This window comes from Odontesthes bonariensis, chromosome 2, assembly GCF_027942865.1.
Source record: "Odontesthes bonariensis isolate fOdoBon6 chromosome 2, fOdoBon6.hap1, whole genome shotgun sequence".
Taxonomy (NCBI): domain Eukaryota; kingdom Metazoa; phylum Chordata; class Actinopteri; order Atheriniformes; family Atherinopsidae; genus Odontesthes; species Odontesthes bonariensis.
The window spans coordinates 33,512,759-33,520,045 of NC_134507.1; the positions used below are offsets into that span (position 1 = coordinate 33,512,759).

The following is a 7,287-nucleotide window of genomic DNA, read 5'->3' on the forward strand; positions in this document are numbered from 1 at the left end:
GTGGCTCAGAGGAAAACTGAGCAACAATATATGTTATATAACTTATATATTATTTATATATTTATATAACTTACAAATGAGGATATAACGATGCAGCTAACAATAAGCTACATAGAAGGAAAAGCATCAGCCAGGCTCTGTCAGAGGTGACAGTGCAGAAACAGAGTGCAGGCATAGAGGGAAGTACAGGTTAAGTGGGAGATCACATTTCTACACCTGAACAGGGACTTGAACCCTGGACCCTCAGATTAAAAGTCTGATGCTCTACCATCTGAGCTATCCAGGCCCTATGAAAGTGTGTCTGAGTGATAGCTGACATCTGAAACACTTCCTGAGTCCAAAGCTGTGACGCTGTTTTCTGAACAAACGCCTGGTTGATGTGAACTTGTGTTGCAGCCACTGAGCATAAAGAAGAAGGCCTTCATGGAGGGAAACAGGGAGTTAAGGAGGAGTGTGAAGAAAAAAGGAAGAGAGCAAGTCGGTGGGAAACTATCTGCACCAGAACAGTGTGAGGGCTGTGTGGTCAGGAATGGAAAAGCTCACAGGCTTTGGGATAATGTGGGATCAGACAGATGGAAGAGTTCAGACAAACTCAGCATGCTGCTGCCTCCTGCTACAGACCTCACATCCTCCATGTACCAACAGCTTCCCTGTCACACCTCAGCACATCTACATGAAACTATCACATCTATAGGAAAATAAACTATGGCCTCATCTGGAATACAAACAAAAGAGATGATTGTGGATTTTAGGAGGAGCAGCAGTCAGCTGAACACCGTCTCCATCCTCGGTGAAGAGGTGGTTGAGGATTACAGATACCTGAGGGTTCACCTGGACAGCAGACTGGACTGGAAATGCAACTCTGAGGCTGTCTACAAGATGGGACATTCAGTAAACTATTCCTATAACTGTATATATGCTAACTGAGCTGGCATGGGTTGGTGCACTAAACACATGTTACAGAGTTTAATATTTCTGCATCTTTTAGTAAAAACAGGAAAGAATGAGTGTATATTTCCAGCCAAATTCCCAATAAAGCTGCTCTCATCCACATATTTTTCTGTTTCTTCTGTCAGACGGCTAAACTGAAAATCAGCCCATTAAGACTACGCGTCAACTCGTGGTCACTTAAAGCATGTCCAGACTGTCGCTCTGCTCTAATAAAATCCTGATTTTGTAACCGCAGCCTCATGTGAGAAAATCACCCTTCAGGTGACTTAAAGACAACATGTTGGCAGCGATTTCAGCTGCACTTACATGCAGCGTGATGTCCCACAGAGAAAGTTAGAGGCAGCAGAATGTCAGGAAGGTTTTCTGCACAGTCTATCCCGTGCATGTACGCTGGGACAACATGGTGGTCCAGTTAAATGGACGAGTACACCTGGAGCTGAAGCTGGACTTACCTGTGCATGCAAGCGTTCTGAATGTCCATGATCAAGATAAAAATATGTAACATACAGAACAAAAAGCATCCATCTCCAGCTGAAAACATGAAACCTGTATCCTACAAATAAAATGTTCCACTGGGGAGACCCACCCAAGTTGGTTATTAGGAGGAAATTTCAGAAATATCCTCAAAAGCAGTTTTTCTCAGTGTGCAGACTTCAGCTTTTTGTTTTAAGTTTTGAACAAAGAAAATAGACTCAAATGTAACCTCTCTTCTATGCATATTCAGAACTAATTTAAATCTCTTCCAGAAAAACTCTTGTTTTGATCATTTTCTTTAAAATAAAGATTTTTAAAAAGCTAACTGACCATGTGCTCTGTTTTACATATAACACCAGTTATAGAGGTAAACACGCAAAGTTAACATATTGACAGGTTTCAAATATATGTTTCAGTGGCGGCCGTGCTTTGGCTCACTGGGCCTTCAGTGGGGGTTTACCGTCCATTCAGAGTCGCTATTTAAATCCGTCCTGAGTGCCCACATGGATCTGGATCTCACTAACCGTGCTCTATGCCAATAAACACAGAGAGACAGCTGCTAGAAGACTTTCTTCTGCAGGTTTCCTTCTGATTTATTTATTTTTAAACACATATTCAGCAGCAGGATTTTTATTCATCAATTAGCCTACTAATAATGAACTATGAGAGACATTTCACGTGTTGAGAGCGACTTCCATAGTTATCGTTATTATTATCACGTATATCAGCAGTTCAGAACATTTGATCATTTATATTTATAATTTAATATTTATACATGTTAATAAAATACATGATACTCACAAGAGGTCCTGATTATTATCTATTTATTGACATAACACTGAGATGCTCCATATGTGAGTCCATTGTTGCCAGTTAACTGCAGCCTTGCACCTTTCAGCAGCAGCTGTTACCGCTGAGCAATCAGTTCCCTCTGCACTGAGGAAAATATGAAAGCAGCTCCTGCAGCTTCAGGTTAGTGTCACAGGGCTCTGAACTTTGTGTTAGTGCAGTTTGGCAGGAGCAGGTCCCAGGCAAGCTTTAATTATATTGCAGCAGAATGAGGTGAGTAACTTCTAGTCTATCCCAGTGCTTCTAAGTGGTGGCACTGAACCTCTGCTGCCTTAAATGTCTGAGGCAAGCAGAACCTCATTTGGTCGCAGCAAACACTATGTTTATACAGTTAAGCTCAACAGGACTGGGCATGTTAAGGGGAGGTGGTGGTTGGACCCCACTGGTCTCTAAATGTACTCAGAACTTCATATGAGATGTCCCTGTTTCTGCAGGGTTTTGTGGATTTCTTGTGTGCTGATTGGAAGCATCGCCTGCATTCCTGCACAAAGCGGTAAGCTGATCCCAATCACAGCTCAGCAACTAAAAACAGATTAAATTGACTTGAGGTGTAAATGGAAGGCTGATCTTAATTCTGTTTCCTCACCCATGTATTCAGTTTATGGACAAGATCTATCTAAGCCAAGATATCAGAAACAAACTGGAACCAGTGGTTCTGGAGCACAGCAGCATGGTGCTCAGGGAGGTCAGTCTGGAGCTCCTGGCAGCAATTACCAGTTTGAAGATGGGAGCTGGAGCCTTTCATCTGACACCAGCGGCGAGGACGAGCCAGTCTTCACTCCTGTGACCGACGAGGATCAAGTCTACGCTTACAAATCTCGGTCCCGCTACAACAAGAAGCGTGTGCTGTTCAGCCAGTTCCGCTACACCCCAACAGAATCTGAGCCAGACCACGGCAAAACATCTCAGCACAAGGTTCAAGTTCAGAGCGGCTTCTGAGGATCTTTCTGGTGAGGCTCATTTTACTCTGCATGTGTGCTCTCTGTAGCTGCTGGTAGGTGACTGACTTTCTTTGTCTTGCAGATCTGCATATTCTAGAGGCATCGCTGCTGCTACCGCTTGAATAAATGGCTTTAACTTGAATACCTTGTTGCTCCATCAAATGGCTCCTAGCTGTCTCTGGGTCATCCAGTTGTGGGTTGGAGGGGATAGTTGAGGGCCTGACAGGTTGACATGACTTAATCCTATAAATAAGGTGTTGGCATTAACTTAAGGACAGTTTCTGCTCAAAGGTGAGCTTGTGAAGGTCTTGACGGCTTCAGCTTGGAATGCATTCCCAACTAAAAATGGCTGAAAAGCCAACTGCAGCTCTCTGACAGCAGTGGGTAAAGGTGTGGCCTTGAGCTCTATCAGAAGATTCCACTGCTGCATATTGTGCTGAGGGGGAAACCTTTCCACTCTGTAGCAGTCCTCACCCTACAGCTCTGGGTAAGGGCAGACCCATCAGATGCTGGGGCCATGTGAAACCTGGACAGTAGTTTCTGCAAGTCCATGACCGAGGATGGCTTCATAATATCGTCTGTGGTTGCAAAGGTCTTGTACTCTGAATACTTGTGATGAAGCTTGTGCTACACAAATCAAAAGATGTGGCAGCTACTTTTAGTGAAGTGGCTTGAACAAAATTTATTGGCTCAATGTTGTCACTTACTCACTACCTGGAAGTAAGTTGGATCAGGTGGTGGGGGCAAACATCTAGTGGACCCTGTTCATGACATCTTAAACACAAAGCTGAGTATTTTTATTAAATCTATACATTACCATTGAGGTTGGGTCATGGACACTGAAAGGAGCCTCTCAGCCTCAATTGCAGAGGTGTGGCCAGAAGGTCATCATTGCCTATCAGGACAGTAGCATAGGACCTGCTCGTGAATATTAGCATGTAGGGAAAAATTCAAACTGTAGAAAAAGGCCTTTAGTGTTGGGTTGTTCAGGAGGTTGACCTGAAGCGGGTACCAGGTGGCCAAAAGGGCTGCATCATCAGTAGCTGCTCAAGCTAAAATTCAGGGATGGGAAGAATTTCTCATCTGGCTGCCTATAAGGTTCAGGATCCAGTTTAAAATTCTTATCACATACAAAGCCTTTAATCATCAGGCACCTGGTTACATCTGTGACCTGATCCACCCCTATTACACAACCAGGTCTCTTAGGTCCTCAGACCAGAGCTCATTGACTGTCCCCCGCTCTTGTCTAAAGACAAAGGGTGATCGTGCCTTTGAGGTATTGGCTCCAACTCTTTGGAACTCTCTTCCCCTATGTCTACGGTCTGCAACTTCTTTAGACATTTTCAAAAAGAATCTGAAGACCCACCTATTTAAAATAGCTTTTATCCGTTCTTAAAGTGCCCATCTGCTCTGTAGCCTCATGCTTTTCTGCTATTACTGTTTTCTTATGTGTGTGTATATGAAACGTTGACTTGCATCGTATTGTGAAGCACTTTGTGAATTTTATTTTCTGAACGGTGCTATACAAATAAATTTATTATCTGTTCCCATTTCTTTGTATCTATAAAATAAGTTTGACATGCATGAAATGGCATTTTTGCAGAAACCAGGTAATTCCCTGAGAGATGCATCTGTACCTTCAGCTGATCAATGAAGCCTCATCAGAAATGGGCTCCATGGAAGGGTGGCTGTCAAGAAGCCGTTCTTAAGGAGGGGAAACAGGGAGAAAAGGCTGAGCTATGAAAAATGGCACAAGAAGACTGAAAATCAGGCCTGATGGAGGGACGAATCCTCCCCAGAGCCCGGGGAGGGTTAGAATAAATGTGTTAAATAAATTAATAAATCCAACAACTCTCATTGATTCTGTCCATTACATAAGATTTTACAGATCAAACATCTATTTTGTTCTACATTTGGATGCAAGAAGGCGAGCCAGGTGTTGGAATATATTCAGTTAAGTCGTGAGCTGTACAACCACACAGTGGACTGTGCACAAAAGCATTCACTATCCTGTCTGGAACATGAACAAACATGTCTGATTAATACTGGGCATTATGCAACAGCAAATGGTCCATCTATATGTGAGAATCAGATGTCTTACCTGGTCGTCCCTGCAGCAAGGACACTGCCTGTGGGGACTACTTGCAGATAGTTGACATATATTGACTAATAATTAAAAGAAAAACTTCTGTGGACTTGTTTCCACACTTTAAGTCACTCACATTGTAAACCTGCAGGTTGCAGTTTAAATATAAACATGATAAAGTTTGGTCTTTGTTGGATTTTATGAAAGTAATTATGAGGACAGATGATGTGAACTACTGTAACAAATGTTAGTTTTCAGAATTAAAACAATCTGGGCATATAAATATTCTCATTTTCATAAATAAATATGAAGTTCAGGTGTGCCAGCCAACATTTTACAGTAAAAAAAGAATTTCTCAGAAACTTAGACCCATATTAAAAAAGAGCATTATTCAAATAGACGCAAAATGTAACTTTAACTTCAGTGTATTTTCAGTACAGTTCCACCTCACTGATGGCTGGTAAAGCCTCCACAGTACAAAGAACAGAAAACAGTCGCCTACAGACTATAAAGTGCTCAAATGTCACATTTCCCATGTTGGAAGTTTGCTGTGTCACAGGGAGTCTGTGGAAGTCTGTGGTTGTTCTCACAAGGCAACAAGTTTTCAGGAGGAATGATGGAAATCCACAGAAATCGTCAAGACAAATTTGAGAAACACTTCCAGATATGAACAAAATGAAGGCACAAGGTGCTTTAAACATTTAACCTCCGTTATGTCCTGTTTAATCAAGTTCATCTGAAATAAATCTAAGATCTCCTCCATATCACTTAATAAAAGAGCAGCTCTGCATCATGTTGTCTCACGTTTCTACATCTCAGCTCAGATATTAATCTGAGCTTTAAAGGAGCCATGGCATGAAATTTTCACTTTTTAAGGTTGTTTAACATTAATATGAGTTCCTCTAGCCTGCCTGCGGTCCCCCAGTGGCTAAAAATGACGATAGACCTAAACTATGCAATGGAAATTATTTTCCGCCATTGGAAATGTGACCATGCAGATGGCCTGATCGGGAAAGCTGCCTCTTATGACGTGGAGCCTCATATGATGTCGAGGTTATTTCCACCCAGAGCCCATATATGGCTATGCCAAAACTGCCTTTCCCCGCCCACAGCTCTTTGGCCAGCTCATTGCGCTGTATATGGATGTAAATAATCTGTTTAGAGCTCCTGCATCAGAACCTCTAAAGAGCCAGTGGACAGATTTAGTTTTTTCTGGGAAAGTGACGGCAGAACCGAAGAGATTTGTGTATGTGTGCGCCAAACATTTCACCAACGAATGTTTCCACCCCCACCCTCCACTTTGCCCCGCCTTTCTCCCCCTAATTTGCATTTAAAGCTGCAGACCCTAAACAGCTCATTCTGAGGATCCTTAGGAAAGCTCATTTTCGGGACTGGCTGTAATTCTGCACCAAGGCAGAATTTTTGGGAAAAAAACTCAGATACAGTATAAGGGGACCACTAAAGCCTTTAAAAATATATAAAAACCTCCATTTATTTTCATGCCATGGCACCTTTAAACATCTCAGAGGGCGCATAAGGCAGTTAGCGTGACTTTAGTAAGAATCCACCCTCTGCTATGTTCCAAACACATCCATGCTTCTAGATCCTCTGCATGAGAGAGCTGCAGTGCTCCTTATTCCTGCCAAGGAGTCAACATTATTTTAGAGTTATTTCCAGAACTCAGCAGGCTAACTTACTAAGACTCCAGTCTTATGTCACGCTGAGCTCACTTTTTTCCCTTTGAAACCCAACTAGCAGCTCCCACTAGTGAAGTGGACATGTGATGTGTTGGACCCCAATTTCATGACTGTGACGTGTTTGTGACGTATTAGAACCGAGGTTATAACCTGGAGTCCTTCAGACCAAATCTCTGTCACTCCCCTCACACTCCCCAGCCAGAGATTAGGGGCCCACAGTGATCTGCAGGACTTTGGTCCAGATGTTTAACACCGTATCTGACCAAGCGGAATTCACCTTCTTTAAAAC

General features: G+C 42.7%; 1 non-coding gene across 1 annotated transcript; it reads right to left on the bottom strand.

Annotated features, from left to right (window-relative positions):
- Positions 1–213: 213 nt before the first annotated feature.
- trnak-uuu (transfer RNA lysine (anticodon UUU)) lies at positions 214–286 on the bottom strand. The gene has a single exon. It is a non-coding gene; the product is annotated as a tRNA-Lys (tRNA).
- Between the last annotated feature and the right edge of the window lie 7,001 nt (positions 287–7,287).